The sequence below is a fragment of the Girardinichthys multiradiatus genome, chromosome 7 (assembly GCF_021462225.1).
Source record: "Girardinichthys multiradiatus isolate DD_20200921_A chromosome 7, DD_fGirMul_XY1, whole genome shotgun sequence".
NCBI classification, from domain to species: domain Eukaryota; kingdom Metazoa; phylum Chordata; class Actinopteri; order Cyprinodontiformes; family Goodeidae; genus Girardinichthys; species Girardinichthys multiradiatus.
The window spans coordinates 4,526,406-4,538,567 of record NC_061800.1 but is presented as its reverse complement, the minus strand read 5'-3'; the positions used below and the strand labels follow the sequence as shown (position 1 = coordinate 4,538,567).

The 12,162-nt window shown below is 41.2% G+C and overlaps 1 protein-coding gene across 1 annotated transcript in view; it reads right to left on the bottom strand.

Moving 5' to 3' along the window:
- LOC124871248 (diacylglycerol kinase gamma) overlaps positions 1–1,715 on the bottom strand; it is a 183,215-nt gene extending 181,500 nt beyond the window's left edge. The window contains exon 1 of the mRNA XM_047370405.1: positions 1,445–1,715. The gene's annotated coding sequence lies outside the window, so the exon portion shown is untranslated. The remainder of the gene's footprint in view (positions 1–1,444) is intronic.
- Positions 1,716–12,162: the final 10,447 nt, after the last annotated feature.

Sequence of the window (12,162 nt, the reverse complement as noted above, 5' to 3'; positions counted from 1 at the left end):
AAGCTGCAGGCCTGCTGTGAAACCAATATCCTGATGCAGTGTTGATGTCTTCTGAATTTAAAGGAAGACAATACTTCATTAATATCATTTGGACAGGAGAGAGTCTATTTTTTTTCATTGTACACTGATGACATATGATGTTTATGTTACTTATTAAGATAACACTTGAAAATTTCCAAAAAAGCAGAAATTCTGCCGGGGAATGTAAACTTAGGAGCAAAACTGCATCATGAACGAACAAAAAAGAAACTTTGAGAAGAATCGCTGCAGTGTTTACAGCTGTTGGCTTGAATATTGACAAGCATGAATCATTTATACTGTTGCAATTCATGTGTTTATTGCCAGCAAATATGCAGTTGAAGAGCAGAGGGTGCCAGATATTAAGGTTCATTCTCTGCACAGGTCGCCACGGAAATAAAATGATACAATTAGAGTGGGTATGCTCTGGTCCCAATCATACAGACAATTAGGCAAAATTATTCACCTTTAGTCCTGAATGATGGGTTATCATCTAACACGCATGGCCCAACGCAGTGCACAGAGGTGCACTCATGCTATTCTGGCAATCAGAACGTGAGCAGCATTTTCAGATACCAGCTAAATGATCCTCCTAAAATGCTCTGCCTGCATTCTCTCTCATACTCCCCTGGTTCAGCTCTGCCCTCTCCAGCTCCCAGATCATGTTTCCACACAGAAGAGTCAGACGAAGAGCGCTTCATGTTTGTCATCCACTGAGTGGAAATTGTCAAGGAAAACAATAATTGTGACATTTGGTGATTGCTTTATGAGATGTAATTAGGTGTGTGACAGGAGATTGATCAATTGTCTCCGACTAAGCCATTGCCCTGAAGCAGGCAGGGATTATAGGGCTATAAGGATGTGCAGCGTTTACTCAAAAACAAGTAGAAGGTGTGAGAGCATCAGAATTAGAAGCATGCAATGGATGCAAAGTGTTCCTGTTAGCTGAATATATAATAGTAGAACAGATCATATGGACTGCACCGATAATTAATAATGGATCTTCTCTCAACAAGGGAAGATTTAACTGAAAGATGTCTTGAACAGATTGTTTTCTCTGGAAAAGAGTGACCTAACCCTCTACTGTCTACTGTTTTCATCTGATACCAGCTGATCAGACTACAGTATTGATCCCATATTGTGCTGAAATGCTGCATGGCTCAGCAGCAGCCCCTCTACTTCAGATAGAGTACAATAAGGAGGAAAATAAATCTAAGTTTAAGAAGCATGAATCAAATTGAACTGTAGTATAAATTCAGAAAAATATGTGACGTGTCAAAGCAAGCAACACCCAAACAAGGCTGAAAAAGCAGCAAAGATAAAATGAAACACATACACACAAAGAGAAAAAACAGCACGCTACTCAACACAGAAGGCAAGAAAGAGACAGATATGTGACGAGTCATCAAAAGGAAATGTCTTTTACCTGTGGGTACTGCTGATCCAAGTCCAGACCATCTACCAGCCCTGTTCATTGCTCAGCTTTCGACACACACCTCCAGTCAGTCGCTCATAGATGTGGAATCGTGGCTGTTCAAGACTGGTGTCTGGTTCCCAGTGAGCAGCCACAGAGACGTCCTCACTGCGAACACTCAGCTACATGCAGGAGAACGACAGCACAGCCTCTGGTTCCTCAGCAGGGACAGCAGCTCCATCCCTCCCATCTCGTCTGAATTAATTAAACCTACCTTTTTCCCTCCCTCTGCCTCCCTCCTTCTCTCTCTTTCATTCAGTCTTGTGATCATAGTTAGTGCTGTGTGTGTGTGTGCGCTACTGCTTTCTCACATGCTGTTTCCTCTCTTGTTCTCCTCCCTCTCTCTCACCCTCTCTCAGTGATCAACAAGCATTTTCTTTGCTTTCCTCCATGGGGTTAGTAAATCTGTCTGTCTCCACATTTGTTACCATTACAGTTATAAGTAAATATTTATTTTTAACAGAAGAAAGACAAAAAGTATAATAGGTCTAAACAGAGGGAAACACAAACAAACTAATAAGACATGTGCTGGGATTTACTTTTGATTTCAGTTTCATGGTGCTTTCCATTTTCAATCGGACTTCAGAATCTCTGAATTCCAGGTCCAAATCCACTGAAACACAGTTTCGACTTAAAAAGACAGAGGTTTATCAGCAACCTTTGCCTCATACTTCTATATGGCTGCCATATATGACAAAAGAAGTAATGACATTGTAGAAATACATTGCTGATTTGCTCCTCCAATAGTTTATATGTTGTTAAACTGGATGAACACAGCATGACAGTCCAAAGCTGATGTCCAAGTTAATGCCGGAATTTACCATCAGTCATGAACAAGGGATCAATATGTCTGAAGTCTTTGAATTGAGGTAAATACTTCATCCTGACCCAGTTGAAATCCGTGGCATCAGGCTTAAAGAAACTAACCCTCATTCCTGCGCCTTCACACTTAACTACAACGCCTGCAGTGCATGCTAATGGTCATAGCTTATAGAGGCCAACAAAACCACATAATCAGCAAAACGAAAATAGTAGATCCTGAGGTCCCAGTGACAGTCTTCTCTCCATGACCACACCTTGACAGCCAGTCTGTGAACACCACAAACAGGACTAGTGACAAAAGACTAAGCTCAAGTAGTTGCTAGTGACTTTCTAAGAAAAATCTCAGAGTTTCTCGAATTCTAAGATTTGTCTTAGAATTTTCCTTTGGGAAGTTTAAAGTTATTCATGAAGCATCTTAGGCCTTAAAAGAGCTCCTAACTTGAGGAAATGTTAAAAGTAGTGAGGAGTACTTTTAGTGAGCCTAAGAGTGTCTTAAGCAGAGAAGAAGGTGAAAAGAAAGACAGAAAGGAGAAATATTCTCTGAATAATGAAGAACAGTAAATTAAATTGTGTGGGGATCCACCACCTAAACAGTCGAAAAAATAAGCACATAAACTTCTATAACAGTCATGGAATTATTAATATAGACGTAATGATGTATATGTATATAAATCCAAAATCTAGACAAGATACAATACAATAATCTAAGCACTGTATGCATAGAAGGAAAAGGTAAATGAAGTATTTTCTGCATTGTTCATGAGGATTTCAGCAGTCTAAGCCTAAATGATCATCTACAACACTCCCGTCAGTGGAGAAGATCTCTGGTGTGCTGCTATCTCCTCTCTAGATTCTGAGCAGCTGGTACCAGACCTGCTCACATTCCAGGCTGGTGCTGAAAGCAGAGGGAATGACGCATTGATCGGATTCTGAGAATCTTTGTGAGTGCAGTCTCTGGTCCAGTTGAGTTTGAAAACTGCGTGTTCATTAATTTGAGACAGACCATTAAATCCTCTACTTCTCTGCATAATGGATTCAGTTGTACAAGGACCCCCCCCCCAAAGAGCTCAGTACATCATGAGGAAAAGCCGGTGGTCACACTGTACTTACATATTTTATACAATTGATTGGTTATACATTAGTGAGGGGTACTCCATAGGTGAGACTGATTGGTTAACAGGGAGATGGGGAGTGGAGCCTGTGGTCAGACCACATACCCTCCTTCATAGAGAAAGACATTATTGCTCTGGGTTAATCTGGATGCCTGCTGGTCCGTCCACACTGTTCTTCAGATAAACTTTGGCGTCAACAACTTAATCAGATGAGGCTCAGAACTGAAATGAACACATACAGGGGTTGGACAATAAAACTGAAACACCTGTCATTTTAGTGTGGGAGGTTTCATGGCTAAATAGGACCAGCCTGGTAGCCAGTCTTCATTGATTGCACATTGCACCAGTAAGAGCAGAGTGTGAAGGTTCAATTAGCAGGGTAAGAGCACAGTTTTGCTCAAAATATTGAAATGCACACAACATTATGGGTGACATACCAGAGTTCAAAAGAGGACAAATTGTTGGTGCACGTCTTGCTGGCGCATCTGTGACCAAGACAGCAAGTCTTTGTGATGTATCAAGAACCACGGTATCCAGGGTAATGTCAGCATACCACCAAGAAGGACGAACCACATCCAACAGGATTAACTATGGACGCAAGAGGAAGCTGTCTGAAAGGGATGTTCGGGTGCTAACCTGGATTGTATCCAGAAAACATAAAACCACGGCTGCCCAAATCACGGCAGAATTAAATGTGCACCTCAACTCTCCTGTTTCCACCAGAACTGTCCGTCGGGAGCTCCACAGGGTCAATATACACGGCCGGGCTGCTATAGTCAAACCTTTTGTCACTCATGCCAATGCCAAACGTCGGTTTCAATGGTGCAAGGAGCGTAAATCTTGGGCTGTGGACAATGTGAAACATGTATTGTTCTCTGATGAGTCCACCTTTACTGTTTTCCCCACATCCGGGAGAGTTACGGTGTGGAGAAGCCCCAAAGAAGCGTACCACCCAGACTGTTGCATGCCCAGAGTGAAGCATGGGGGTGGATCAGTGATGGTTTGGGCTGCCATATCATGGCATTCCCTTGGCCCAATACTTGTGTTAGATGGGCGCGTCACTGCCAAGGACTACCGAACCATTCTTGAGGACCATGTGCATCCAATGGTTCAAACATTGTATCCTGAAGGCGGTGCCGTGTATCAGGATGACAATGCACCAATACACACAGCAAGACTGGTGAAAGATTGGTTTGATGAACATGAAAGTGAAGTTGAACATCTCCCATGGCCTGCACAGTCACCAGATCTAAATATTATTGAGCCACTTTGGGGTGTTTTGGAGGAGCGAGTCAGGAAACGTTTTCCTCCACCAGTATCACGTAGTGACCTGGCCACTGTCCTGCAAGAAGAATGGCTTAAAATCCCTCTGACCACTGTGCAGGACTAGTATATGTCATTCCCAAGAAGAATTGATGCTGTATTGGCAGCAAAAGGAGGCCCTACACCATACTAATAAATTATTGTGGTCTAAAACCAGGTGTTTCAGTTTCATTGTCCAATCCCTGTACATCTGATTTCTGAGGCCATTTTAACAGAGCATCAAATACAATATCATCCTTTACACCAGACCATTAGTAGAACTTCAATATTCCAGCCACTACGTCCCCATCTTCGAGTCAGTGTTAGATCAAAAGAACTAGAACAAAAGACATTTAAAATTCCATTAATGTTCTTCATTAAGGGTCCAGATTAAATAAAAGCCTGTAAGCCCATGTGCAATACTGTGGTGATGGTACATGATTTAAACGTCCTTCACCTGCTTCTGAGGTGAAGGATGCAAATTGAAAGCAGAATTTGTGAAGTTTTTTTTGCAATTCTCACCATAACATAACCTTCCTGTGTGTCTGCCACACACCCACACACGGTACATCCTGCACTGTGGGTCACACAATTGAGACTGCAGACATCTCAGCCTGCTGTTGCTCATGCATCTCTCATGCTGCTGCCTCACAGCTCCTCCTCTTTTGATTTTTATGCACACACACAACATTTATGTGTTACCTCAGTTCCATGACTTCCTGCTGCTATAGCTGTGCATAAAAAGCCGGTCTCCTGGGAGACCAGTGGACCCATACCCATACGCCGATCATTTTCTTCTTCCTTTCCTCCTGCAACCATGGAGGTTCCAACAACATTTCTGTCATTCATTTTCTATTCTTCATGATACATGAGCAGTAGATGGAGCTTGAACCAAAATGGAAGCAGTGAGCAGTGGGTGAACTTTGGGTGACAAACCAAAGATTTGGAACTTTACAGAAGAACAATTAGAAACAAGTCAAACACTGCTCTAAAAAGGAAACCCTTTACGGTCAGCCATGATGATGTCGGCAAACAGTGAAGCCAAATGTCATGTGGTATCATGCAAACTTAAATATCAGCCATCAGCAGAGAGAAAAGGGGGCGCTTTGAAAGCAGCAGTAAAAATAAATGGCTTTAACTTCATTTCAAACACGGTGAAAATAGCATATTGTTGTTTTATTTGTAATCAGAAGGTCCAGCACACACTCCCTCAGGATAGGTCTCAAATACTGTTATTTTTTACCAGTCCTGTTTGCTAGTAGCTTTGTGGTGGGAAATGTTTCAATACAAAAAAAGTTTTATTTAATTTAAAAAAAGAATAAAGAGGGACTTGCTGTTTGGTAAGGTTTAGGCAGTAAATTGTCATTTAAAGTGGTCAAAACTGTGACATCTTTATCATGCCGATCCGTTTTTTTGTATCACTACCCAGAGCATTGAGCTATAAAAGTAATTTCAGCATGTCATTTAGATACAAATCAACTTTATTCATGTATCCCATATAGGCCTAGATAACTGACAATTTGTAAAAGGTTCAACTAAGTTCAAGTGAACACTTTGTTGATCACTGCACTCACAGTGATTGTTGTGTGAGTGCAGTTGTGAGAGAAGCAAATCTTTGTCTACTCACAATGCAATCAGTCTTCCCCTGGTGTTCTTGTTGATGTTTTCAATGCTTAGGTTTTTCACTTCACTCCCATTACTTAAACAGAGGCTATAAAGGCTCTAAAAGAACTTAACCCAAGGACATCACTAATTATAGCTGAACCATTGTGTCACATTTATAATCTTAACTTAACCTCAAATGAAATACCTTTAGACCAGAAATCGGCAATTTTTATTCTGCCTCTAAAAGGAGATGACACTAGTGTTTCAGACAACTGAAGACCGATTTCTAAACTCTCTGTTCTGTTAAAGATGTTTGAGTCACTGATCCATGAACAGGTAAGAGAATGTCTGTCCATAAATTCTATTTTGTCCCCATTTCAATCAGGTTTTCACAAAATCAAAGTACTGTTACAGCTGCCATGAAGGTCATAAAGGATATTATTGAAGCTCTTGACAGGAAGCAGGGTTGTTTGTCTCTATTTCAATTCAATTCAATTCAATTCAAAAATACTTTATTAATCCCAAAAGGAAATTAAATTTTGTTGTAGCTCATTATTTAGGTTTCTTCGAAGAGCCGTTGTAGATGCTGATTGCTGTGGGCAGAAAGGATCTCCTGCAGGGGTCTGTCTCACAGCAGATCTGAAGAAGCCTGACTGAAGATACTCTGTTGTTGTAGGACAGTCCCCTGAAGAGGATGCTCAGGGTTCTCCATAAAGTTCTTTATTTTATGAAGAATCCTTCTTTGCACAATCTCCAGAGGTTCCAGAGGAGTCCCCAGAACAGAGCCAGCCTTCTTTATCAGCTTGTTGAGCTTTTTTAAGTACCTGGCTCTGATGCTGCTACCCCAGCAGATGATGGCAGAATAGATCACACTCTCCACAACAGACTTATAGAAGATATGCAGCATCTTGCTGCAAACACCAAAGGACCTAAGCTTCCTCAAGAAGTACAGTCTGCTGTGTCCCTTCTTGTAGATAGTTTCACAGTTGCATCTCCACTCTAGTCTGTTGTCCAGGTGAACACCGAGGTATTTATACTCCTCCACCAATTCCACCTCTTTTCCCATGATGGAAATAGTTTTTGGCTTATTCCTGTTTCTCTTAAAATCTATAATCATTTCCTTTGTTTTATTCACGTTCGTGATGAGATGATTGTTTCCACACCATGCCACAAAGCGGTCCACCACCTTCCTGAACTCTTCTTGTCCATCTCTGACCACAACTACAGAATCATCCGAGTATTTCTGCAGGTGACATGAGTCTGTCTTGTACTGGAAGTCAAGTTTTTACTGAATTCTCAAGGGATTTGATACTATTGATCAGTATATTTTAATCACATTTAATCACAGATATTGGGTTTTCTCAGGAAGCAGTTGGTCGGTTTGCAAATTATCTTGCCAGCAGAGCCCAAGGTGTCCAGAAGGTTCCTTCTCTGAGATTGTACAAGTGAAAAAAAGTTTGCCTCAGTCTAATGACCAATATTTTTAATACAAATTGTATTTCTTTAGCGTTTTTAGTAATGTAACTGCTACTGCCTTCTTGACCTTGTCTCTCTTGTAAAAGTGGTCTTTAGTTTTATAAAAATGTTAAATAAAGGACTCAAAGCAGAAAAACCTACAATGAAGGCAAAAGTAAAGTTTGATCCGATTCACATGACAGGGCCAAATCAAATTTTCACACTAACACATGCATCTGTTATCTGTCACAAACATCTCACTCATTTATGGTAAGCACCAGAATATTCACATAAAAGTCTTCTCAGAACACCAAACAAATAATGTTATATTTCTGGTCTTGTAATCAGGAAACCAAGCAAAGGCTGCCCAACACTAGTATGCACTTTTCAACATAATGTAATGGAACTTTCTGGTTCAGACTAGGGTGCTCACACTTGCCATGTTTCATCAACACTTTGCGATTATATGATTTACTGATTAGATATCAGTGTTATTAATACAGCAATATCAAAACTAAAACACAAATGCATTGTGATACATTTGATTAATGAAGGAAAAATTTTTCTGTTTCAGTTAGAACAGCCCACACCAGTGGTGTCTGACTTGCCATGGTGGAACACCCCAGTGACTTGTCACGGTGGCAGTTGCAACCGCAAACCGTTGCATCTTCTGAAAAAGTTACCCATGCCTGTAATCCAGTGATCAGTGTTGTTTGAGCTAACCTCAGTACAGTCATATGTGCATTTACAAGTGTCTTACTACACCATGGATTTTTTTAGGCAAGTTTGGTATAAGAGCTATTTTTACTCATTTATATATAGAAGTGAAATGGAAAGAAAATTATACATGGTTTTCAAATTGTTAACAAGACAAAACAAAATTCTGCAAGATCAATGGTTACCACGTTAGTAAATAGAGTCCCCCTGTGTGTAATTTAATCTGAGTACAAATGCAGTTCTTCTGTGAAGGACTCAGTGGGCTGAACAAGCAGCATTATGAAGACCAAGGAACACAGCAGACACGTCAGGGAGAAAGTTGTGGAAAAGTTTAAAGCAAAGTTAGGTTATGAAATAATTTCCCAAGGTCTGAACATCTCACAGAGCTCTGTTTCATTCATCATCTGACATGCTGTGCAAGGAAAGGATTAGTCGGAGCAGCAGCAAAGGAATATTTGGTCACTTTGGAGGAGCTGCAGAGATCCACACTTCAGGGAGGAGAATCTGTTGGCAGGACCATCTGTTGGCAGGACATGTCGCAATAGAAAGGTTGCAAAAAATCTTACTATTGTTCAAGTTCAAGTTATTATTGAAAGAGGTTCAATATAAACTTTGCATCAAGCCAGTGCTCTTGTCAGATGATTTTAAAATGTATCCTTCTGGCCTAAATGGAAAGCAATATATTCAATTCATTTATGTTTGTGGAGATAAACACTGCATACTATCCGGACCACAACATCCCCACTGTAACACATTAAAATTAAACCATCTTTACTGGTTTATTGGCACATGTACATCACAATGAAATTTGTCCTCTACATTTAACCCATCCGTTATAGGGAGCAGTGGGCTGCCATTGTGCGGGGCCCGGGGAGCATTCTGGGGCTAAGGGTCTTGCTCAGGGACCCAGAGTGGCAATCTGTGGGATACAGATTGCCGCATTATGATGTGAGGATATTTTTCTTTAGCAGAGACACTAAAGCGGATTAGAGTTTATGGATGGTGATTCTAGGAAAGAAATATTAGAGGTTGCAAAAGAGAGACGGACTGAAGCAGTTCCACCTTCTAAAACATACAGCTGAAGATAAAATGAAATAGTTTAGATCAAAGCATATTCGTGTAATAGAATGACCCAGTCAAAGTCTAGACCAAAATCAAGTTGATAATCTGCCGAAAACAGATGTTCACAGATGGTCTTTGTTCAATATTACTGGCAGAAACATGACCCAGAAGAGTTGCAGCTGTGAAAGCAGTAACAAGTTATTCTATAAACTATGGCTCATGGCTGTATACTGTTGTACTATACCGTTGGGTTTGTAAAAATCAAAGTTGATGAATTCCATCCTCAACGCTCCTTTATGATTTATTTCAGCAACTCTGGTGAACTTAGACTTCTACAGTATTCGACATTTGAAACTTGATATAGACATTTCTTAATTTTCTGGACACTCAGGGAGAGTTTAGATAAAGTTTTCTACCAAAGTCGTTTGGTAGGCAGGAGACACAAGTTCATGTTTGATGCTAATGCAAAAAGAATCTCCAGCTGAAATATTTCAATAGTTGCTCATGTTCTGTATGATTGCAATGTGATCACGGAGGTCTGACAATATGGATGCAAAATACAAAAATTGAAGGGCCTTTCAAATATGTGCACACCTAAACACATTCTGTTAACAGCTTTTTCCAAGTATCAAACCTTGTAACTGAGAGCAGGTCATGTGGGCTCAGACAGAGATTAACTTTCCTGGTTATGACCAACAGAGTATAGGGCTGATTTCAGCAGTAGCAGAAATAGCAGTTGCACAGTGGAGAAGACTTCATCATTGGTTTCTGTGTACATCTGAAGGTCATGAGGTACTTTGCTTCATGTGAATACCTGCAGCAAAACAGAACTAACAGACTGAGGATGTACTTTTGTTTTTCTTTTGGAGATCCTCTAACTGTGACTTAACTTCAAATGGGTGTGCAGTGCCAGTGGTTGTTTCATTTCCTCTAAATATGTTTTCTCTTCTATATGGTGGAACTGACAATTTACAGATGCAGGTGGTAACGTACATGTGTCATCACAAGTGTTCACCGGCAATTACAAACCACTAATGTCAAACAAACAGTGCCTCATGTACATCTAGGATCCCCTATTGTGGAAATACAGGAAGATAAGAAATCTTTTCTACTCTATGCCTTTTGGCTGCATGTTCAATAGTTTGTCAACAATAAACATGAGTAATTTTTATCATGGAAATAATAGCTGCAGGACTCATTCACCTCCCCATCTCTCCCGCCCACTCATTCAAGCACCATTCATCTGTTTCTATGCCTCTTCTACAGCGTATGAATCAAAGAGCTAGGAGAACTCAGTCAGGCATGCTCTCCAGAACCATTATTAACATTCCATGCTGGAGCACATGGCTGGGAAGTGGCTGACGACTCAGTTACTAAAAAGAATTTGCTGTTTCTTTTTTTCTTTTTTTGTCTGGCTTTGAAAATAGGCATTCAGTCCTCCTATGGCAGTCATTTCTGAGATGGCAAACACACAGATAATTTTTTAATAAGCCTTGAAACCTTTCGTCTCATGGGAGTTATGCTTAATAATTGCAGTGAAGGCCACCTTAAGAGTTATGGCCAAACAAAGTCTTTATTCAAACAATGAAGGCAGTTTGACAACACATGTCTATCTGAGCTTCAAAACAAAGCAACCGTTATAATTGCTGTAAAAAGTTGAGAAAATCATTTTAACATTACCTTTAATATGCTGTCATTACACTTTAACGTTTTGCACATGGATGCAACAGCAGAACATGACCCTGCCTCTCTGCACTAGTAGCGGAAACATTGGAAGGATTTACTTATGAGCCAGTCTGACCTTTAGAGGGTGATGTTAAGTCTAACCAAGAGGTGGCACTAGATATTTTCGTTGTCAATCATTTTGAATGACAGGATAAAGAAAATCTGGTCTTGATCTATTTTTACTCGTCACTCTATTTTTTTAAAGTACTCGTACTTGTGCTCGTAATCTTCCGCTTCATCTAGGACTGGGTCGCAGGGGCAGCAGACTCAGTAGAGACACCCAGACGTCTCTCTCCCTAGACACCTCCTCCAGCTCCTCTGGTATTCCCAAGGTATTCCCAGGCCAGCTGAGAGGCATAGTCCCTCCAGCGTGGGCCTTGTCACAGTGGGACGTGCCTGGAACACCTTCCAAGGAAGGCGTCCAGGAGGCATCTGGTATAGATGTCCGAGCCACCTCAACTGGGTCCTCTCGATGTGGAAGAGCAGCCCCTCTACTCCGAGCCCCTCCCGGATGGCCTAGCTCCTCACCCTATCTCTAAGGGAGTGCCCGGGCACCCTACGGAGGAAGCTCATTTCAGCTGCTTGTATCCGGGATCTCGTTCTTTCGGTCATGACCCAAAGTTCATTGCCATAGGTGAGGGTAGGAACGTAGACCGACTGGTAAATCGAGAGCTTCGCTTTACGACTCAGCTCTCTCTTCCCCACAACGGACCGGCACAGCGCCTGCAGTACTGCGGCAGCCACACCGATCCGTCTGTCGATCTCCCACTCCATTCTACCCTCACAAGACCCTGAGATACTTAAACTCTTCCACTTGAGGCAGGAACTCCCCTCCAACCTGAAGAGGACAAGCCACCCTTTTCCGGTCGA